The following is a 24222-nucleotide window of genomic DNA, read 5'->3' on the forward strand; positions in this document are numbered from 1 at the left end:
GGTTGTGTGTTGGTATTTGTTCTAGATTGTGTTGAACTTCAGAATATAGGTTCTTCTTATCCGTCAAACTGGACTGACTCTTTTGGCATAGTTTCCTATAAAATATGTAATTGCCAGTCTAGTATTATGTCTAAATAGTACAGCATAGCCAAGTAAAAAGCAGATGTTAATTATTTAGTATTGGCTTATTTAACAGTATACATTTTAATTTAAACATTATTCAGCCTGTATAATTTTAAAAACCAGAATGAACTGGAAGATTGAGACAATTTAACTTAGGAAGGAAGGTGTGCGCAAAGGAGCGATAGGGAGGGATTAATGCTGAAATTAAGGCTGGTTCTGTTCTGCTTTTAGTGACTATTTAATAATTTGAAAGAGGAAGGGTTAAACATACTCCATCTTTCACTCACACCAGTATCAGCCTTAACTTTCAGCTTTCTTACTGGGGTTTTCAGTTTAACAGTCTAAAGGTTATCTAACTCCCAAGAATGAGGGAGAAGGGTACACCTCACAGTTCAGATTCAGACATGGAAGGTCCCAGTAATCTTCTTGACTATAAATTCTCTAACTTTCCCATATTGTGTATTATGTTTAACTCTTGAGGTTTATTAAAAAATATTCTCATCTGTTATGTAATGAACTAAGTAGCTTTTATCCACAAGACTGCAGGGAACTCTGTCTTCTTTATCTGTCAGATGCAGTGTAATTGTAGCTGTGTTGGTCCCAGGATATTAGAGAGACAGGATGGGTGAGAGAATATCTTTTATGAAGCCAGTTGTCAAATAGAAGAACAGATTTGTGTGGCTCTAAAGTTTCTCTCCTATTCTGTTGGTCTGCTTACCTAGGCAGAGCATGTAATTTCTAAGAATGAAGTCAGTTGCTCAGTGTTCCGTGGAACAGTGAAACTGACCATTTCTTGGTACCGAGATCCATGGGATCACAGGAACTACATCTTTCCCTGGAATTACTAGATTCTCCCTGTTCTCTGGTGGTACTCCCCCACTAGATGATGAGGACATTTCTTCAGTGCCTCAAATCTCAGTGCCGGGCTCTCGTACCTTACTTACCATTACAGGAACCCTTTTACTGACACCTACAGGGAGAGGGGTGATTCTTGGAGCATACACTTTGAAGCTCCTCCTCATTGGTATGAATAGTAATTGATACCATCCTCTGTTCTGTATGGTCTCCTTCAGTGGTCATATTAGGACCCTTGGGCAGCCTACTGTCAGAAATTTTCTAGTGCCTCTAGCCTTGCTTGCTGGGATTATCTGGACAGACAGTCTCCTCCTCAATCTATTTCACTAGGAGGGTGGTGAAGCCCTGGAATGGGTTACCCAGGGCGGTGATGGAATCTCCATCCTTAGCGGTTTTTAAGGCCTGGCTTGACAAAGCCTTGGCAGGGATGATTTAGTTGGCGTTGGTCCTGCTTTGAGCAGGGGATTGGCTGAGATGACCTCGTGAGGTCTCTTCCTACCCTAAGTCTATGATTCTATTCTATGATTCTGCTCAGCTATCTGAGCAGCAAGAGGAAGAGGCTACGGTGGAAAAGGACGCCACCTCACAGCTAATCTCTTCCAGATGAGGCCATGATGTCTCCCCCACTCTCCCTGGCTGATGACTTCAGACGGCTTCAGGGCCTTGTGAAAGAAGGTGGCAGATTCTTTGCAAGCATCCCTTGAAGTCATAGTACAAACTGTTGGACATTTTACAAACAGCATTGTCTGCTTGACTGGCCTTGCCCATTTATGAGGCACTTCTGGATCCTGGCAACAGTACCACCTACTTGCAAGTGTACTGATAAAGTATTCTGCCCAGCCAAGGGTTCTGAATTTTTATTTACCACCCTTCTCCTAATTCCTTGATCACTGAAGCTATAAACGGGTGTGGAAGACAGCACCACACTCAATTGATACCATACGACAAGATTCAAATATCTTTATCTTTTTTTTGAACGTAAAAGGTATTAATTTGCAACCTTGCAGTTTAGGATTGCCTATACCAAGTTTTTATGGCCAAGCATAATCACACCAACTATTGCAAGCTTCACTCCTTTATTGAACACCTTCCAAGAGAGAGCACTGAGAGTAGGTCCAAGCCATCATAGCTGCGGGTTGGCTGCTTGCCAACACTTTTACAGGCCTTCCTGGATGTTGCTGACACTGCTGCTTGTTCCATCTCCACAACAATTGTTACATGTCGGGCATCTTGGCTCTAGCTCTCTGGATTCCATAGGAAGGTCCAAAATACAGTTGAGGATCTTCCTTTTGATGGTTTGAAACTTTTTACTAAGAACACTGAGTCATTTCCATGTGTTGACAGGCTCGAGAGCCACCTTGAGATCTCTTGGAATCTACACACCTGCAAGTAAATGGAGATCCCGGGTAGCTCAGAGATCCCACCCCATCCAGTTGTCTGGATTCCAACCCGAGCCTCTGAGGAGGAATCCAAAGTTTCAGAAGAATAGACAATCCACTAAACCTGGTTCAACTACAGAACCCTTTTCATTATTAAAACATCAATTTTGACGGGCAGATTGAGGGTCTGAATCATCCCTGTGTTTTTGCTTCTCCAGTTGCAACGGTTTGCCCACCTCCCTCCCTTCAGGGACACTCTCCCATTTTCAACTGTCTTGAGAATAGATTACATCTGACAAATGGATCTCGGAAGTCCTAACATTGAGATGCTCCATCCATTTTTACCTCCCTTCCCCGACCCTCTTCTGGGACCCCTCTCTTGAGCATTTATTGAGGCAGGAAATCAACTTTAACATGGCCAAGAGAGGCATGACCTTACCTGGATGTCTGCCAAACAATCAGCCTTCTGGCTGCTACTCATCTACTTCCTTAAGATGCTGGTTGGGTTCTTCAGTTTAGGAGTAAGTTTCTTTCAAGGCGTGACTCCTCAGTGGTTCCTGGAAATAGAGACTGCTTGCTCTGTGGAAGTACAACAGGTATTGTTGAACAGCAGGACATAATCCACCCAAAATACTTCCCTTCCGAAGTGGAGATGATTCAACGATTGGTATGAACAGCAACATCTTCCACCTACTTATTCTTCCCTCTCCGCTGTTCAAGGCTTCCTCCTGAAATCAAAAGACAGGATTATCTTTTTCTATCAGAATCCACTTGTGGCTATAACAGCCTTTCATTCCTCAGTTGAGGGATTCTCAGTGTGGCTAGCCCTGCAACAATGAGATTTATCAAAGGATTGGGGAACCTTTTTTCCCTTGAGTGAAAGAATTACTCCTGTTTGGGATCTGAACTTCATAATCAGGTGTCTTTCATGAGACCTCCCTTTGGATCGATGACTATCTCTTCCCTTCTTAACCTATCCACAAAGATGGTTGAAAAGTTGGGGAAATAGGAGCACTAATGGCAGACCCATTCTTTATAGTATTTTTCAAGAACGTTTTATTATGTCTGTGATCTAAATTCCTACCTAAGGTATTGTCCAAGTTTCAGATTAACCAGGTCATCCATGTGTGTTTCCCCCCTAAAACCATACCAGATGAGGAAGGATGCTGTTTTACATAAACTGGATGTCAAGAGGGCATTACCTTTCTATCTGGACGTAACCAAGTCCTGTAGGAAGTCTCCTGGACTGTTCATGTGAATTGCTGACAGATCTAAAGGGTCCACAGTCTCCACACAGAGGCTCTCTAGAGGGATTTCTGGATGTCATTTCCTGTTCTGAATCTGTTGATATACAGCCTCCTTCTAGGGCATTGGCCCAATCCACAAGGGCGCACTCTACCGCAGTGTCACTGATCAAGAACATTTCTGTTGCTGAAGTCTGCAAGCCTGCAGCTTAGACTTCAATACACACCTTTCCCAAATGTGTGGTGGTCTGTTTTTCCAGATTGGATACTGCCCTTGGGAATGCAGTCTTGTCTACAGTCCTGGATTCTGATCTGAAACTCCCCCTTCACCTGGGGGTATTGCTTGGTAGTCACCTGAGGTACCAGTAGGGACACTTCAAAGAAGAAAAAGTTGCTCACCCTTTGCAGTAACTGGAATTCTTTGAGATGTGTGCCGCATGGGTGCTCCACTACCGGTCCTCCTTCCCCCTCTGCTTTGGAGTTTTCTCTATGAGACTGTGCAGTGGGGAAGGTTTGCCCACATACCCTGTCTAGTCTCTGCATGGGGTATGAGGATGCATAGGGCACATGCATGAGCCAACGAGCCACTGAAGATCTCCAATCAAAGGTGCATAGTGCGTGTGCACACCTGAAGTGGAGCAGCCGTAGGGATGCACATCTTGGAGCACTCCCAGTTACTGCACAGGGTGAGTAACCTCTCCATTCTTGTTAATTTCACAGTTCAGCTTCTGAAGCTTGTGGCTGTGGTAAGAGAACGCAGGTCTTCCCTTCCCTGCATATGCAGTCAGAGGAGCAAATGGTTTGAGTTCCTGTCTTGGCTGCTTATATTTCCTGAACAGCAACAGTGACTAGATTTTTGTGAACTTCGATTTCACTGCTGCTGTCTGCCTGTAATCAGCAGCAGTAAAATGGACCTGAAATCTTGCAAAGTTCAATTTTTTGTTGCTCCTGGCACTGACCAGCAAGCCTCAGCCACTCAGGAATTGGCTTAGGACCTGCAGAAATGCATCCTGCAGAGTAGGCTCAATACTAAATCTTTTAACTGTCTTTTAGTGCTTTGATCAGTGGTCTGTGGTGACTGTGAAAAGGGAAAGATTGTGTCTCTGCTTTTCAACTATAGTCAAGTGTTTGGAAGTCCTTTCTCCAGTGTAGGATCTAGAACTCTGCTAGAAAACAAAACCTGTGAGTTAAACTTCTTTCTAAATCCAGTGGATTAAAAGCAGAGATTTTTGGTAATGAAAGCTCTTCCTTCTGGTTGTTTACTGAATAGACATTTGTCTCAGTGCCTCTGCCTCTCTTTTCCTCTTGTTTGGAATAAGAGCTTTTTTACAGTGGATTCCTTCATCTAGGAATTTAGCTTCTGTTTTCCTCACCCGCCTTCCCCCAGAGTCTTGTATTTGAAATGAAAAGCAAGGATTGGGGCAGATTCCTTTGTCACCAAAAGATTTTCTCCAACTCTTACCCATAGTCAGAGGTTCTCAGCAGCTCCTTATCTCTTCAGGATCGCTTAGAGACAATGACAGAGCAGTTTTGAACTAATACTACATCTCACCAGAGCCTGCGCAATGTCTCATAGCCTGCAAGCAAGTTCAGGAGAAGGGAGAAAAGTTTTTGATGCTGAAAATGGACAGTATAAACTCAGGTGGGCTGATGGCCTTGTTGGAGAAATTGCACTGCAGATTCAGTGGTAAAGATGTGATTTGTATCATTAAGTGTACTACCAAGAAGATATGGGTGAACTCGTCAACATTACTGAGAATTGGGCTGGCCTGCTCCAGGAGGAGCAAGACCCAGTTCAGTGCTTCACCGATCAATAAACTGATATTAAACCCCATCTTGATCCCATCATTGAGATACATTGCGGCACTGGTTAAGAAAACCACAGCACTTTGGTGGTCCCCATCAAATCTTTCTGGCAGCGGAACCTTTGGGCCAAGTTCTAAAGGTACCATGGCTGGCTATACTTCTGTACCAGATGACTGGAGGATAGCTAATGTGAGGCCAATTTTTTAAAAAAGGCCCCAGAGGTGATCCTGGCCATTACAGGCTGGTAAGCCTAACTTCACTACCAGGCAAATTTGTTGAAACTGTAGTAAAGAACAGAATTATCAGACATCTAGATGAACATGATTTGTTGGGGAAGAGTTAACACTGCTTTTGCAAAGGGAAATCATGCCTCACCAATCTTAGAATTCTTTGAGAGGGTCAACAAATGTGGGCAAGGGTGACCCAGTGGATACAGTGTACTCGGACTTCCAGAAGCCTTTGACAAGGTCCCTCACCAAAGGCTTTTAAGCAAAGTAGGCATTCATAGGGTAAGTAGTGGAGCGAGTCTGAGACATAAGTCCTTGTATCAGAGGCCTGGTGTGAGGCCTGAACTAAAGTAGTGGTCAAGCCTTGCTAATATAAAGCAAAGTTAGCAAGAGAGGCTGTGAGCAGGCTCACCGAATCTGGCAAGAATAGGTCTGGTATTGCAAAAAACCACACATTTTTGAGAAGTGCTAGGTACAGGACACAAGCATAAACATATTCCAGAAAGGTGGTACCAGAACACCCTGATACCAAGTGGATACAAACACATTCCTAAGAGATAACAGGAACACGATGACCTCTCTTAAAGATAAGGTCAGGATGACAGTGTGATGGATAGAAATGTTTTGATTGCACCAACGTGTACAAGGTAGATGGTGGTAGCTAACCATGTCAGCAGGGCAATACGTAACTTGTTTGAATTGGTGCATAAAGTGGAGTCTCAAAGAGTGTCTTTGGCTAGCCTATGACTGAGCTGGTCTATTGTGATGGGCATACGTGTGTTAGTGGTCCTGTAGAGTCTATGGGATACTAGGACCATGCTTCATTAACAATAAACCTGACCGAGTTCCTTTGCTATTAATGAGCTTGTGGTTATTGGGCAGTTCCATCAAGGTCTGCTGTGCCAACTCTCTGCAGAGCTGGGACAGCACGCAGAGAGAACACACACACACAGCCAACATCTGACAACAGGAGGGAAGGTCCCCTCATGGATTAGTAATTGGTTAAAGACCAGAAACAAAGGGTAGGACTAAATCATTTTTCACAATGGAGAGAGGTAAATAGTGGTGTCCCCCAGGGATCTGTACTGGGACCTGTGTTGTTCAACATATTCATAAATGATCTGGAAAAGAGGTAAAAAGTGAGGTGGCAAAGTTTGCAGGTGATACAAAATTACTCAAGATAGTTAAGTCCAAAGCAGACTGAAGAGTTGCAAAGGGATCTCCCAAAACTGGGTGACTGGTTAACAAAATGTCATATGAACTGCAATGTTGATCAATGCAAAGTAATGCACATGGAAAACACAATCCCAACTATACATGCAAAATGATGGGGTCTAAATGGGCTGTTACCACTCAAGAAAGATTTGGAATCATTGTGGATTGTTCTCTGAAAATGTGCTCAATGTGACACAGCAGTCAAAAAAGTGAACAAAATGTTAGGAACCATTAGGAAAAGGATAGATAAGAGAAAATGTCAGAATGCCACTATATAAATCTGTGGTACGCCCATGCCTTGAATGCTGCATGCAGTTCTGGTCACTGTATCTCAAAGATACATTAGGATTGGAAAAAGTACAGAGAAGGGCAATAAAAATGATTAAGGGTCTAGAACAGCTTCCATCTGAGGAGAGATTAAAAAGACTGGGATTTTTCATTTTAGAAAAGAGATTAAAGGGGGATATGATAGAAATCTTTAACATTGTGAATGGTGTGGAAAAAGTGAATAAGGAAGTGTTGTTTACTCCTTCACGTAGCACAAAAACCAGGGGTCACCCAGTGAAATTAATAGGCAGCAGGTTTAAAACAAACAAAAGAAAGTGCGTTCTGTGAAGTAGTCAACCAGTCATTGCCAGGGGATGTTGTGAACACCAAAAGTGTAACTGGCTTAAAAAAAGAATTAGATAACTGCATGGAATCTAGGTCCATCGATGACTATTAGCATAAGATGATCATGGATGCAACCCCATGCTCTGGGTGTCCCTAGTCTCTGATTGCCAGAAGCTTGGAGTGGACAACTGGGGATGGATCGCTCAATAAATTGCTTTGTTCTGTTCATTCCCTCTGAAGCACCTGGTATTGGCCACTGTGAGAAGACAGGATACTGGGCTACATGGACCTTTGGGCTGACCCAGTATGACCATTCCTATACTATTATGGTTACAGTGGCTGACAGGATCTGAGAGTGGAGGGAAGCATTATCCAGATTCAACTGAGCTGACTCCAAAGGCTCTGGATCAACTCTGTTATCAGTGATGGTCATTCCAGGGGTCTCCATCTCAGTTGCTGGAGCCAGCGACATAAGTAGGCAGTCTGCTCCAGTAGTCAGCAAGTGAGAAGTGGATGGTCAGGACTAATAGTTGAAGCAACAGTGGTCAGGCTGGGGACTGGAGCCAGGGATCAGAGCAGGAATAGGGGCAGGCTCACTGGCTGGGGCTGGAGTAGGAGCAGTCTTTCAGAACCACTAAGCAGTAGGGGATACTTCTGGCAAGATTGCAACATTGAACAAGCTAGAATGGCTGTTCTCATGGGGATCCTATATCCCTGGCCTTGTGGTCATCTGGTTAAATCTTCACCTGTAGATTGGCCTGGTTGATTATCTGAGGGCTCCAAGTCAGTCAGGCTCAGGTATGGCTCAGTAGCACTTATCAGGCTCAGTAGCACTTATCAGGCTCAGTGATGACTCATTACATGTGGCCTGGTGGTTGAAAGCTTTCTCTAACATGCATGTGCAGTGTTGCTTGAAATGGGCCAAGGTTTTTCTTTTTACGTATCATTTTAGGGCAACACTAATGATAGGGACATTTTCCTCCTCACTTAATACCTGTGTAAAGTCACTTATCAGTTTGTGTGTTTACCATAATGGCCAATTCTCTTTTTATCATCAAACTGTGTAGAGTCACAACCTTTAAATATGTAAATGGTGGTTTGCTGTAGCTGGTGAATCTGATGTTCAGTGGCAGAGTCAAGTATATGGATTTTGGTTTGTGCCACAAAACTTGAGCAAAACAAGTCATATGTTTGTGAAACAAAACAAAGTCCAACACTTGATGCAAATGTGAGGGAATGTCCCAAGTAGAGATGTTTCCAGCCACATCAGGCTATTCTCTATGGGCTTGAAGGTGGACTGGGGGGAAAAAAATCAGGGACGATAACCGTGAATATTCGAGAACAGGCAGTAATAGTAGAGCACTAGGTTGGTGCTTTTCTGCATGACTGGATCTAGACTGCATCCTACATGGCCATTGTCCAGAATATTGTTGTAGTATTAAAAATGTTTAATTTGAAATTACTACATAGTCGCATTTCTGACTGAATCTCAGACTGGTGGTGGCAGTGGCATATTAGTTTATAATAGGGACTGAACTAAACACATAAGATCAGGTACATTGAAAACAAAGTGGAAAAATCCTGGCACAATAGACCAAAATGGAAGACTTAGAAGTTGCCTAAGAAATCATTATAGTTGAATCTCAGTAATAGTGGTCATAGTGTAATTGAATTCCTAGGGAGGAAAAGTGCAAAAATATGCAAGAGGATTATGTTTTAGGAGAAAATAAGTCAAAAGTAAGAAAACTAAAGTCCTTACATTAATGATGGAGACATTTTTTATAGGGATGCCATAAAACTCACATGGCATACATACCGCTACATGAACAAGGAAGCAGGAAGGCAAGAAATTGAGCTGGTGGCAGTCAGATACAGAATTCAAGACTCCTGACACCAAATCCCCTGGTACAACCACTAGATCAGTGGCTCTCAATCAGGAGTACCTGTGCCCCTGGGGGTACACAGTGGTCTTCCAGGGGGTACATCACGTCATCTAGATATTTGCCTAGTTTTACAACAGGCTGTGTAAAAAGCACTAGTGAAGTCAGTACAAACTAAAATTTCATACAGACAATGACTTGTTTATAGGGCTCTATATAGTATACACTGAAATGTAAGTACGATATTTCTATTCCAATTTTATTATATGGTAAAGAGAAAATAAGCAATTTTTCAGTAATAGTGTGCTGTGACACTTTTGTATTTGTCTGATTTTTGTAAGCAAGTAGTTTTTAAGTGAGGTGAAACTTGGGGTTACTCAAGGCAAATCAGACTCCTGAAAGGGCTACAGTAGTCTGGAAAGGTTGAGAGCCACTGCACTAGATCATGCTCACTCCATGTGTTCAGTATTTGAAATAAAGTTCCAATCCATTCCATACATAGGTAAGCACAAAGACAATGCTATGCATACATTAACGATGCATTTAACTATCTAATTATAAAATGGTGGTAGAAGCAAAATTATTTGAGAGATTTATCTGATGTATGTGCCATAGAATCATAGTTTCCTAGGCCAGAAGGGACCATGTTAATCATCTAGTCTGACCTTCTGTATACCATAGGCCGTTGAATGTTTTTCTGAAAGGTTCTATCTCGATTTTAAAATTCAGAGATGGAGAATCCACCATGACCCTTGGTAAATTGTTCCAATGGTTAATTATTCTCACCATTAAAAATGTACACCTTATTTCCCATCTGAATTTGTCTAGCTTCTACTTCCTGGCATTGGATCAAGGATACTTTTTTGCTGCTAGATTGGAGAGCCCATTATTAAATATTTGTTCCCCACGTAGGTACTAATAGACTGGGATCAAGGCACCCTTTAACAAAGAAAGGTTAAGCTAGATAGATTGAGCTCCTTGAGTCTATCACTATAAAACAAGTTCTATAATCCTTTAATCATTCTTGTGGCTCTTTTCTGAACTGTCTCCAATTTATTCAACATCCTTCTTGAATTCTGGACCCAGGATTCCAGGAGCGGTCACACCAATGCCAAATACAGAGTTAAAATAACCTCTAATCCTACTCAAGATTCCCCTGTTAATGCAACCAAAGATCACACTAACACTTTTGGCCACAGCATTGCACTGAGAGCTCATGTACAGCTGATTGTCCACAACGACCCCCAAATCTTTTTCAGAGTCTCTGCTCCCCAGGTTAGCCTCCCATCCTGCAAGTATGGCTTTGTTCCTAGATGTATATGTTTATATTTAGCCATATGAAAATGCATATTGTTTGCTTACCCTTAGCTTACCAATGGATCCAGATTGCTCTGTATCAGTGACCTGTCCTTGTCATTATTTACCACTCCAATTTTTGTCCTCCGCAAACTTTCAGTGACTTTGTTTTCTTCCAGGTAACTGATAAAAATGTTAAATAGCGTAGGGCCAGGAAGCGATCCTTGCCCCAAGACCGTCCCCTAGAAACACCCTCTGGATGACGATTCCGATTAGTTACATTTTGAGACCTATTAGTTAGCAAGCTTTTAATCCATTTAATATGTGCCATCCTAATTTTATATGTTTCCAGTTTTTTAATCAAAATGTTGTTGGGTACCAAGTCAAATGTCTTACAGAAGGCTAAATATATTACATCAGTACTATTACCTTTTTCAGCCAACCTTGTAATTTCATCAAAAGAAGATATCAAGTTTGACAGGATCTGTTTTCCATAAACCTATCTGGGTTGATTTATTAAAGAATTTAAGGAGGGTAATATAGGGTATGAATGCAGAAAAGGAAGAAGTGTTAAAATTTATAGCATTTCCATCTAGTAATGGATCAGTACCATTAGTAGGATTCTTTTTGTTCCTAATATATTTCTTATTGTCCTTAACTCTGCTGGCCGTATGTCCCTCTGCTTCCCATAATTTTCTACAGTTCCTAGCTTTTAGTTTATATTCACTACTGTCAACTTTCCTTTTCAATGTTATATATAAAATAGATGTTTTTTTTATAGCTGCCTTCACTTTCCATCTAAAGCCGGATGTTTTTAACTAATATGACCTTCTTCCTCAACTGTGGGATTGGGGCTTTTGGGGCATTTAGTATAGTATTCTTGTATATCTCCCAACTATCAATGACATTTTTCTGATTTAAATTCTTCCTCCCAGCTGATTTGGCTCATAATTGTTTTCAGCTTTGTGAAATTGGCCCTTTTATTCCACTAAGTAATATATATCACTGGTCTAGACTTCATTCTGTTTGCATGTAAATGTGATCAAGTCACAGTCACTTGTACCTAAGCTAGCATTAACATTTTAGTTCTGGGATCAGTTCTTCTTTATCTGTCAAGACAAGATCTGATGTAATTCCCCCGTGTTGGATGCAGTACTTTCTGAGCGCTTTTGTGTATGAGTTTGACTGCATGGGGACTGTCATACCATATTAATGAGATTGTGTAGTAGTACAGCTGGATACTACTTTCAATTCTTGGATCATGTATAATGCTCTCCACATCCCTTTCTTCATTCTAGGGAAATGAACTGGCTTAGAAAGGCTGCTAAAAGGAACCCCAGGGAGCAGTGGGTCTGAGGAACCATACACTGAATTGCCAAAAAATGCACAATCAGATGTGTTTCAAAGGGGTACTGGATTTGGGTGCACTGACCCTGGTCAGGAAGGACAACCTCAGAACGGCTAATTCAGCATAGCTCTGGAACAGAAAAATCTAGTGCCTGCACTCTTCAGCAAGTTCGCAGATGACACTAAGCTGGGGGGAGAGGTAGATATACTGGAGGGTAGGGATAGGTCCAGAGTGACCTAGACAAATTGGAGGATTGGACCAAAAGAAATCTGAGGTTCAACAAGGACAAGTGCAGAGTCCTGCACTTAGGATGGAAGAATCCCATGCACCGCTACAGGCTGGGGACCAACTGGCTAAGTAGCAGTTCTGGGGGGACCTGGGGATTCCAGTGGACGAGAAGCTGGATATGAGTTGCATATTGGGCTGTATTAGTAGGAGCATTGCCAGCAAATTGAGGGAAGTGATTATTCCCCTCTGTTTGGCACTGGTAAGGCCAAACCTGGAGTATTGCGTCCAGTTTTGGTCCCTTCCACTACAGAACGGATGTGGACATATTGGAGAGAGTCCAGCGGAGGGCAACGAAAATAATTAGGGGGCGGGGCACATGACTTACGAGAAGAAGCTGAGAGAACTGGGCTGCTTTAGTCTGCAGAAGAGAAGAGTGAGGGGGGATTGGATAGCAGCCTTCAACTACCTGAAGGGGGTTCCAAAAAGGATGGAGCTAGGCTGTTCTCAGTGGTGGCAGATGACAGAACAAGAAACAGTGGTTTCAAGTTGCAGTGGGGGAGGTCTAAGTTGGATATTAAGAAGCACTGTTTCACTAGGAGGGTGGTGAAGCACTGGAATGGATTACCTAGGGAGGTGGTGGAATCCACATTCTTAGCAGTTTTTAAGCCCAGCTTGACAAAGCCTTGGCTGGGATGATTTAGTTGGTGTTGGTACTGCTTTGAGTAGGGGATTGGATTAGATGACCTCCTGAGGACTCTTCCAATCCCTAATAGTCTACGATTCAGAGCAGTGAATGATTTTAAAATTAAGGGGGAGCTCTAAAGAGGAATGAGTTGAAGCTATAAACAGATAAGACTAACCATTAGAGAGGGGTGTGTGTATATGTATAACATCACTTGAGTGATGAGGTCCCCCCTCATGAAGATCAGTTCCAAGTTTTTAGTGCATATTAGACAAACTCCCTGCATAATTGTACTGTTTTTTTCTTTTCTTTTTTTGGTACTAGAAGTACCAAAGTTGTGAGTAATGGGTAATTTTTAATGTATGCATTTCCAAGTACTCTCACTCTTTTTAAAGAGCCTGGGATTTTAAAGTATATTAAAGACTGATGGGGCTTGCGTTCCTAGTATTGCAACATAAGGTGGTGTTTCTCTGTTCCAGACTGTAAATATTTATCTCTGCTCAAAGTAGAGCAACCACTACTGAGAACTGATCTGGCATACTTAGAGGTTTTCCTTAAGGAATTTGTTTAGTTTCATTTAGTGTTATCGTATATTTAAAATCCAGTACCCTCATGTAGAGCACTGAGGCTTGTTCTTAATACTGGCAAAGAAAACTCAGATTCTGAAACAGTCTGTAAATACAGATAACTGTAATTTTCTGAGCATATGCTGTCCTGGAATTTCACACCCACACGCTGGTCAAATTGAGGAAATGATAACAATGTTTTAATGTGGATGCAAGAAAACCATTGATGGAGAAGCAGTTATTGCAGGCCATGTCAGCTGGGGAGCTCTCCAGCAGTTATTGCAGGGCAAACCCGGAATGGGGGAGATTGTAAGAGATCATACAGGAACAACTTAAATCCTCCTGAGTCAAGTATCACATACTTTTTTGCCTGAGGTCTCTCCTTTTTGCGGGGTGTGGGGCAGCATTTCAGGATAGCCCACTGTTAAAGCAACTATCTTTTCAGATTTCAGAGTAGCAGCCGTGTTAGTCGGTATTCGCAAAAAGAAAAGGAGTACTCGTGGCACCTTAGAGACTAACAAATTTATTTGAGCATAAGCTTTCGTGAGCTACAGCTCACTTCATCAGATACATTCAGTGGAAAATACAGTGGGGAGATTTATATACATAGAGAATATGAAACAATGGGTTTTACCATTCACACTGTAACCAGAGTGATCACTTAAGGTGAGCTATTACCAGCAAAGGCGGGGGGGGAGGAGGGGAGAAAATCTTTTGTAGTGATAATCAAGGTGGGCCATTTCCAGCAGTTGACAAGAACGTCTGAGGAACAGTGGTGGCGGGGCGGGGGGAGTAAACATGGGGAAATAGTTTTACTTTGTGTAATGACCCATCCACTCCCAGTCTCTATTCAAGCCTAAGTTAATTGTATCCAGTTTGCAAATTAATTCCAATTCAGCAGTCTCTCATTGGAGTCTGTTTTTGAAGTCGTAGAGCTTGGCTATAGACAATGGATCCCACCATCAACCTCAGCCTGGTCCAGTCCACACAAGAGATCCACTTCCTAGACACTATGGAGCTAATAAGCGATGGTCACATAAACACCACCCTATACCGGAAACCTACTGACCGCTATTCCTATCTACATGCCTCCCAGCTTTCATCCAGACCACACCACATGATCCATTGTCTACAGCCAGGCTCTACGATACAACCGCATCTGCTCCAACCCCTCAGACAGAGACAAACACCTACAAGATCTCGATCAAGCATTCTTACAACTACAGTACCCACCTGCTAAAGTGAAGAAACAAATTGACAGAGCCAGAAGAGTACCCAGAAGTCACCTACTACAGGACAGGCCCAACAAAGAAAATAACAGAAAACCAGTAGCCATCACCTTCAGCTCGCAGCTAAAACCTCTCCAGTGCATCATCAAGGATCTACAACCTATCCTGAAGGACGACCCATCATTCTCAAAGATCTTGGGAGACAGGCCAGACCTTGCTTACAGACAGCCCCCAACCTGAAGCAAATACTCACCAGCAACCACAAACCACACAACAGAGCCACTAACCCAGGAACCTATCCTTGCAACAAAGCCCGTTGCCAACTATGCCCACATATCTATTCAGGGGACACCATCACAGGGCCTAATCACATCAGCCACACTGTCAGTGACTCGTTCACCTGCACATCTACCAATGTGATGTATGCCATCGTGTGCCAGCAATGCCCCCCTGCCATGTACATTGGTCAAACTGGACAGTCTCTACGTAAAAGAATAAATGGACACAAATGAGACGTCAAGAATTATAACATTCAAAAACCAGTTGGAGAACACTTCAATCTCTCTGGTCACTCGATTACAGACCTAAAAGTGGCAATACTTCAACAAAAAACCTTCAAAAACAGACTCCAACGAGAGACTACTGAATTGGAATTAATTTGCAAACTGGATACAATTAAGTTAGGCTTGAATAGAGACTGGGAGTGGATGGGTCATTACACAAAGTAAAACTATATTTCTCCATGTTTATTTTGCCCCCCCCCCACTGTTCCTCAGATGTTCTTGTCAACTGCTGGAAATGGCCCACCTTGATTATCACTACAAAAGGTTTTCTTCCCCATCCCCTCGCCGCTCTTCTGCTGGTAATAGCTCACCTTAAGTGATCACTCTGGTTACAATGTGTATGGTAACGCCCATTGTTTCATGTTCTCTGTGTATATAAATCTCCCCACTGTATTTTCCACTGAATGCATCCGATGAAGGGAGCTGTAGCTCACAACAGCTTAAGCTCTGAAAAGATATTTGAGCATATCACACACTTGAGCATGTGTTTTTTGTCACGTTAGTTGAGTCTCTGTGGAGAGGTCTGGAAACCTATTTTTCTCTACATAGCACTTTTGGAATCCTCACTTCCATGGAAGGCTTATTTCTAAAGAAATACAAATTGCTACAAAGATTTAAGGCAGTTTACCTTTTGCAGTAACATGAAGGGCATTTTTTTTAAAAAAAATCTTGTTTGGGAAATGGGAGACTTCAGCCTGGCTGCAGTTCTTTTGTCTTTACAATTTTTATATGAATGTTATTGTTTATGAAGCATGCCAGACTGAAGTCCCGTAGATGCAAAACAAGTGCAGAATAGTCAGCAGTGCTGCAAGCTTTGACACTTTCCACTGCTGTGGGGCCTTAGCTCTTATCTATTGAGGTTACTCTTGGGGTGAGAGGATAGTTAATTTTCCATGCACATTCAATCTTTGGCCTCTCTGCCCATCAGGTGGGCCAGGTGTGCTGGTAGTTTTAGTGATGTGCATGCATGCTCGTCCAGTAGGAAATGGACTAATCCAGTTAGTTTAGCGAATAGAAATCGGGTAGCAAGTACCTCAGGTCATATCTGATCAAGTTTCCATTCAAGCCACTGTGTTCAGAGCCATCCTGTATGTGCCAGCACAAGGTGACTCAAATATTATATCCAAAAGGAATTCTAGATTTTGTCCTTCTGTTAAACCTATGAAGCCCTTTGGTTCAAAGGTGCTATATAAGTAAAATGAAGTACCATAGCCTCTTTACTTGGGTCTTTAGTATCCTTGTATACTATTTCTGTATTCTTCATTAGGTGTTTACCCCCCCCAAAACAAACAAACAAACAAAAACAAAGAAAAACCAAAGGACAGAAATCCTTTTGGAGGTGGCACATGTTTTGTGTATATGTTGCCTTCTCTGAAAGACTAACTTAAAGTAAATATTAAAATGAGCCATTTAAATTGTAATTCTAATTTTACAAACTTCTTCCATATGTGGGACACAGAATTTGTTGCCATGGTGTCAGTGCTCTTTAGCAAAAAAGCATTCTCCTCAGTCATTGTGGAAACACTTCTTTTTTTTAAACATTGTATGGTTCATCCTTTGGCACTGTCACTGTCTTCAAGTTTGTATAGATCGCTTTATAATTTTAACATCTGCAGAGCAATTAAATTAAGTTATTGCTCTTGCTATTCCTCTATTTTGAAACCAAATCTCTGGGGAAAAACCTCTGTCTGACCTCATCACTTCTTAGTGGCTGAATAGTTGTCAAGGAAGAATAAGAAATTACCAGTACTGAACTTTCATTGGTCGCCACTCCTCTGCTGTATTTATACATGACTTCAAGGAATTATTCAGGAGACTTTTTTTTCTGATCAACATTTCTTGGGAGCATTTTTGTGCTGGTGAGCACAGCATAGTGCAGTCCTCTTCAACTACAGAAAGGAAGGAAAAGTCTGAAAGCTTTAATTAAAAAAAAAAAAAAAAAAAGCTTCAAACTCACAGTGAATTTTCCTCCCCTCACCCCCCAGTGGAATTTCCATTTGTTATGGTGGGAGTCACCAGATGGTGCTGTTACATATAATTTTACAAGTTCTCTCTCAATGTGCAAGCGGTGGACAGACTTGGGGGAAAAAGTGTCATGCTTTAGTTTTGTGATATAGGTTATTTGGGGGAAGCTGTTTGCCATAACTTCTCTAACCAGGCATTGGTGTTTTGGACTGAGATTTTTGCTGTGTGCTCACACCTCATTTATTCAGGGACTGGTGTACATAGTGAAAATAAAGTTTCACTAATAAAATACCCAGACTCCAGGTTGCTGACTTCTCATCCAGTGGGGAACCAACCTGTAAGGCCCAAACATCTGCTACTGCTTTGCAGAGGGGGTGATACTACTTCTCTGTATATGGGTCTAGTGATACAGTAATTTAAGCTCTTACTTGGACTTCTGGACTACTATGAAGTATTGCCATATTAAAAATATGTAACTGCTAATGTTATGGGAACTGCACTAATAAGATGGTGAAGAATGGAGAGGGTGCTAATACCTTCCAGTTCTTCCTCTGTAGTGTCCTAGTAGTTCTGTTTTGGACATTGCTTACATCAAAATTGAAAACGTGTGCACGCACATTTCCTGTGCAGGTGAAAGTGATAGTTTCATTTTAATGTTGAAAGCCTAGTATATAAGGGGATATAATCTTAATTACCTGGGTGCACATTGTACCTTCTTGTGAACTCTCATACTATTTATGCACTTGGGCACAACAGCCAATACTGAGATAGGTTAGCTCATGAGATATAAGAACTGAACACTTAATAGTGCTTCAGTTCTGGCAGGTGTATTTTCATACTATCATATTGTGCTCTTACAATATTTGAATACAGATGGTTTTGTTATACTGTGCTCATCTGTTTTACTGATGTGGAATATTATGTAGCACTGGTAAATGGTAAATTGGAGCAATAAAAACTTCATACCATTTCAAAGTGTGATTCATAAATACTTGACTGTACTTTGAATTGCGGCAATCTTTTGAGAGTAGAGAACTATTTGCTCAAGAGTGAGAAGTAAGTATGATGCTTCACTTTGACCAAGATGGATTTAGTTCCACACTGCAGTTTGATAACTTGCTTACGTGCCATAATTTTCAAACCACTAAAATACCCTAGCTTCTTGTAGGGTTGAGCGAGATGACCTATGTTTTCACTCGCTGTTATGCATGCAAATACTGCCTCTGCCTCTTTTCATTTCTGTCCCTCATCTCCATTTCATAACAGAAGAGTCTTCATTTTTCTAGAATCTACATCTTTTTAGCCTGAGCATGCTTTGAATGCAGATGTGTTTAGAGCTAAAGAAGCATATTTGTGTTGTGGTTACTGCATAATAAGGATATTGCTAAAATGTAAATTTCATTTTAAGAAAATACTGAAATGAAGTCCCAAGGAGTCATTTGTCTTCTGTACCGTAGCATAACTAGCTATACGTTTTCATTGTGGCATTAGAGAAAGGTGTCATAGTGTAAGCAATGGTTGTTAATCTCAATTTCTAGGCTATGTTCCCTTCATCATAATGTTACATATTAATCATAGTGTGTTCATGGTGACAGCAATAAGTATCCAGATTATCATAAAAAAACAAGATTTTGAAAGTACATTGTATCCCTATGCACCCCCTTTTTTCAGAGTAAAACAGAAATTGGTTCATAAAGCAAAGTGTTTTCTGTTTTTCAGCTTCCTTGAAACTCTAATATTAGATTTAGTGACTAATAGCTGTGGAACATGAAATCTAAGCTGTTCTTTCTGTCTTATCACCCGAAAAGATTACCTCCTTTGGGTCTTCATGCTAATCTGGAACATACAAAGGTGTCTGCAAATAATGCAGCAAAAGAATATACAAACAGAACACGAATGTATGACTTTACTGATATTTTGGTATACTGCAACAGGCAGAAGTGAAAAGGAACAACACAAAGCTTAAACTGCTGTGACGCTCTACTTCTAGTCTCCAGGAAGGAAAGTTGAATTTAAGACGCGTGCGTGTCTGTATGTACGCAGTTAACTAGTATGAAAAGCTATAAATGTAGCTGTGTACAACTTAATGTACAACCCCTTAATGGGGGCAGGATGGATCATGGAAATTTATTTAACTCACATGTCTAAGCTAGAGCTTTAATCCTCCTTGTAGGTGGTGATTGAAGTCTGTCAGATGTTGGGTGATAAGTGAATTAAAGGTAAGCGATGTCTTAAAATCTTAAGAATTAATTAAGAAAAGGTAAAAATAGCATCAGATAATCTTTCCTTGAATTTTGCTCCCAGTTTTTATGGTTTTACAATCCAATTTTCTATTTGTTTTTTTAATTTCCTATCCCAGTTCCTGTGTGAAAGACCCACACAAAGAGGGGAAACTGATATCAAGTGCAGTCAAAAGCACAAAGTAAACAGAGAAATTATTTTTCTATACTTTGAGTTAAATAGTAATCTTGGTGTTACTTGTAATATCTCCTATGTAAAACTGTCAAGTGTTTGATGGTATCACTTTTAAAAGTGACCTGCAAAGGCCTCTTCAAAAAACAAAAAAAACCTTGTGCACTTTTTTGTTTGATAGGTAAGCAGGCAGGGCCTAGTGTTTTGAGGTATGCTCTTTGTTTGTTTGCTTACCATTAGAAGTACTAGCAGTGTGACTGCTGCTCTTCCCAGACTTTTGCTGGACTATTTGGTGTGTATTGTGAGCTCTTGCACCTTAACTGAAGGAGTGGCAGCGCTGAATCTTTTAACAGTCACTCCTGTCCCAAAATGTTAATTAGGCATTGAAGTAAAATAAGTGGTGGTAACAGTTTAATATTCAGATAAAAATTCCTGGCCTTCCTATTGCTTGGCTTTAGCTCTCTATTGTCATGAATAGGGCCCTACCAAATTCACTGTCCATTTTGGTGAATTTCATGGTCACAGCATTTAAAAAAAGTCAATTTCATGATTTTAGAGATTTTTAGAGTGTTGTAACTCTAAGGGTCCTGATCCAAAAAGGGACGGCAGGGAGGGGGCAAAGTTATTGTAGGGGGGGTTGCGGTATTGCCACCCTTCCTTCTGCACTGTTTTCAGAGCTGGGCGGCTGGAGAGCGGCAGCTGCTGGCCAGGCAACCAGCTCTGAAGGCAGCACCGCCACCAGCAGCAGCGCAGAAGGAAGGATGACATGGCACGGTATCGCCACCCTCATTTCTGCGCTGCTGCTGGCGGGGTGCTGCCATCAGAGCTGGACGCTTGGCCAGCACCTGCCGCTCTCCAGCTACCCACCTCTGAAGACAGCGCAGAAGTAAGGGTGGCAATACCGCAACCCCCTCTAAAATAACCTTGCAACCCCCCATTTCCCCCTTTTGGGTGGGGGCTCCCGATTTGAAAAACGCTGGTCTCCCTCGTGAAATCTTTATAATATAGGGTAAAAGTACACACAAGACCAGATTTCATGGTCCGTGATGCGTTTTTCATGGCTGTGAATTTGGTAGTCAAGAATTCACCAATTCTTAGCCTGGAAGACTCTCTCATAGCTAGGTAGAATTTGAATTTAAGTTGTTTTATATTAGAAATTCAAGCTGTCCCTCTTAAGGAAGCAAAGGACACAAGCCAACTTTGCAGGTCACCTTTTAGTATGCTTGGTTCAGTTTCTAGTGGACACATGGCTTTGTCCACTTGTCTGCTTAATTTTTTTTCTGTGATGATGGGTATGGTATATTACAATTAGCAGCCTAAGCAGGTAGGCTAGGAATTGAATTGTATAGAGACAAAACTATCTTTCATCCCTGGAGTTGGTCTCTATAGATCCTGCTTGAGGCACATTAGTACTTTGGTATGGGAAGCTTACATTGTCTTGGTTCAGGTTCAGTAAAGCCATGGATTTGCAAAGACGATGCTCCAGATAATCCCCATGAAAAATCCGCTAGAAAGGGAATACGTTTATGTAAGAATAAAGCTGAAATAACACTATACATATTGTAGAAAATGCCACTAACCACAATTGAAACTTCAGGCTTAATCAGTGTGAACTGGCTTTTTAAATTCCCATTTCATTGGCTTTAACTTTACCCATGTGACTTGCATACTCGGGGCTGGATTACGTACGGAAAAGATTATGGTGCCCCCCATATGTAATTCAAAATAAAAACAATACTATACCGTAAAATAAAATTTTATTTTTCAAAATGACACAACTTACATGTGTGCTGAAATTAAAATAGCTTCTCTCTAGATTTGCAAAATTCTGGATAAGTTCATCGAAGCTGACACGATGAAGCATGTCCGCTTCCATACACAATAGGGAAAGTGAATCAAGTCTGTCCTGATACATTGTTCTCTGAGGGTTTTGTATTCTCTTCAGCTGAGAAAAAGAGCGTTCTGAAGAGAGGTTAGTAATAATCAATGTTAGAAAAATACGTAGTGCGCTCTCTACATTTGGAAATACACATTGTATTCAGTCTTTCAATATTCTGTCATGAAGTTCAATGTGACTGAATTTCATTTTTCCTGTTTCATTAAACTTTGAGCACGTATAACAGTGGAACTGCCGTACTTCTCCACAGAGATTCATGTTCAAGTCAACAGGGTATGAGTCAACTAGCTTTTGGGAACCTCGTGAATATTGTTTGTCAGATAAGTCCATATCGTTTAGAAAAGAAAATCTACTTGATACTTCTTTGTACACTTCAGTTCTCCTCTTCATATGAGCTTCAAGTGTATCAATTATAGCGTGGTAAGTAGATACACAAAATTTGTCTCTAGGATTCAATGCTGTTTGTGTTGCACTGCTATCATTTTCTTGTTTTTTCCTGATTCGCTTGCGGGACTGGGCTTCTTTGTAGTTAGTATAAGGCAAGATATCTTTTGATATGTCTTCAAATCTTTCAAAATCATTTCTCAAAGTGTGTAAGTGGTCTGCTAATGATTGACAGAGGTCTGCACATGTTTTCAAATCCAGTTCTTTTTCTTGGAGAGCTTGACTTGTGTGGTAAAAGTGTTGTAAAATTTCATTCCACATGGTCAACATGAATACAAACTCTAGTTCTTGCATCTTGTTTGCAGTGTTTTCTGCCTCTCATATAGTTTCTCCCTTTTGTTGTTGGTCTTCAGTTATACTTTCTAATGCATCCACAATCTTTGAGTAGGACTCCAGAATTGCATTTGTTGCCATGGCATGTGCCTCCCAGCGAGTATTAGAAAGAGATTTCAACAGACGATCATTGCCCAAATATGTTTTAAGAACTACCCATCAGTGTGTTGAGGCAGATAAAAATATATAAAGTAACTGGACGGTTGAGAAAAAACTTACTGGCACCGGACAACAATCAACAGCACCGCGGCCAACAAGATTGAGAGTGTGTGCAGCACATGGTATGAATATGACCTATTCTGTTCTAAAAGCTTCTTCTGCATTCCTTGCTAACGCCCTGACATGTTGGCAGCGTCATCATAAGATTGACCTCTGCACTTTGAGAACTCTATTTTGCAAACTTGGCACAGATAATACAGTACTTGATTTGCCATTTCTTCACCCAGTGTGGCTTTTCAAATTGAGGAATGTTATAAATAGTTCAACTGGTCTTCCATCTGTAGGAGACACATATCTTAGTACAATGCTCAATTGCTCAATATGTGAAAGATCAGGTGTAGAGTCGACAGATAAACGAAGTACCCAGCAGTACTTACTTCATCCACAGTAGCTGAACGAACTTTGTCACTCATTAGACCAATGAGTTCATTGCATATTGTCTTGGATAAGTATGATGGGTTACCTTTGCCAGCATTCCCATATTTTGAGATATGGCCTACTAAAAATGGGTCAGACTGAGGCACAAGCTCCAACAATCCCAAGAAATTTCCATTCTGCAGTGATCCAAATGTGTCATTTGATCCCCAGAAAGGCAGACCACATTCAGCTAATGTTTGAATAACAGCTATAACATGCTGCAAAACATGTTGCCAGTATTCATGCTCCCCTTTGATTTGTTTTCCAATTTTTGTGTCAATCCAAAGCCCTGTCTTCGATTTAAATATGTCAACATTGAATCTCCTGTGAGAAGAGCTATTTTCATGTTGTTCAATTAAAACAGTATTCCACCAGTCACTAAATCCATCTGTAGCAAACCGGGATGTTGAAGGTTTATATGCAAAATGTTTGCAAACAAAACAGTACACATCACCTGTTGATGGTGAATACAGTAGCCATTCTTGAGTGTATTTCTCACCATTCTCTTTCATGCCGAAAAATTTTTTTGTGGACAATATCTTGTTTATTTGTCATTGGTAAAAGTCTGATGTGATTTCTCAAATGGCCCAGTGTGGTGTTTACAATCATTTGGTCCACGATCTATCCAGTAAGCTACACCATCGGTACTGAAATCAACCCACATACCAGGATCTTTTCTCCTATTTACAGTGTGAGCAGGTGGGGATAAGTAATAAAAAGAGAACAGAAAAACGGGGAAAGTGTGGAGTGTAAGGAAATCTAACAAAGTTCTGATTTTTCCCATGATGACTACTTCGATGCTTTTTTTGAAATATCAAATTTAAAAAAAATCTTTTTTGGTGCCCCTGCTTTGCTGGTGCCCTAAGCACATGCTTAGCCTGCCTATTGGGTAATCCAGCCCTGTACCTACTGTAGCTTCCCCAGTTTGATGTTGACATGCAACTGTGTCAGACATTTTTCATGCACTGATGTTGAGAGGAGTTGTAGTACTATATTGATTTTTGCTGTGAAAGGAAAGCTGTAGTTTTGTTCAGTGCTGCATTCTGTAAATTGATGACATGCTTCCTATTGACAATTTAAACAGACTTTAATCAGATTTTTTTTTTGTTTTGTTAGTGGCTCCCTTATTGTAAAACCTGTCTTTACAAAAGGAGTCCAAACTTACCATAATTATAATTATGGTATCTGCATTTCTCTGTTCTAGAGGCTGTCAGAGAATAAAAACAAAATAATCAAAATGGGGATAACTGTTATGGTAATACACAAAAGCTACAATCCTAAT

The 24222-nt window shown here is 41.1% G+C and overlaps 1 protein-coding gene across 11 annotated transcripts in view; it reads left to right on the forward strand.

Annotated features, from left to right (window-relative positions):
- The window catches only part of HDAC4 (histone deacetylase 4), a 469205-nt gene that overhangs the window by 12654 nt on the left and 432329 nt on the right, over positions 1-24222 (forward strand). The window contains exon 2 of one of the 11 annotated variants that reach the window (XM_073306830.1): positions 19392-19437. The exons of the other annotated variants lie outside the window; for them this stretch is intronic. The gene's annotated coding sequence lies outside the window, so the exon portion shown is untranslated. The remainder of the gene's footprint in view (positions 1-19391; positions 19438-24222) is intronic. 11 annotated transcript variants of the gene reach the window in all.

Source organism: Lepidochelys kempii, chromosome 11, assembly GCF_965140265.1.
Source record: "Lepidochelys kempii isolate rLepKem1 chromosome 11, rLepKem1.hap2, whole genome shotgun sequence".
In the NCBI taxonomy this organism is placed as follows: domain Eukaryota; kingdom Metazoa; phylum Chordata; order Testudines; family Cheloniidae; genus Lepidochelys; species Lepidochelys kempii.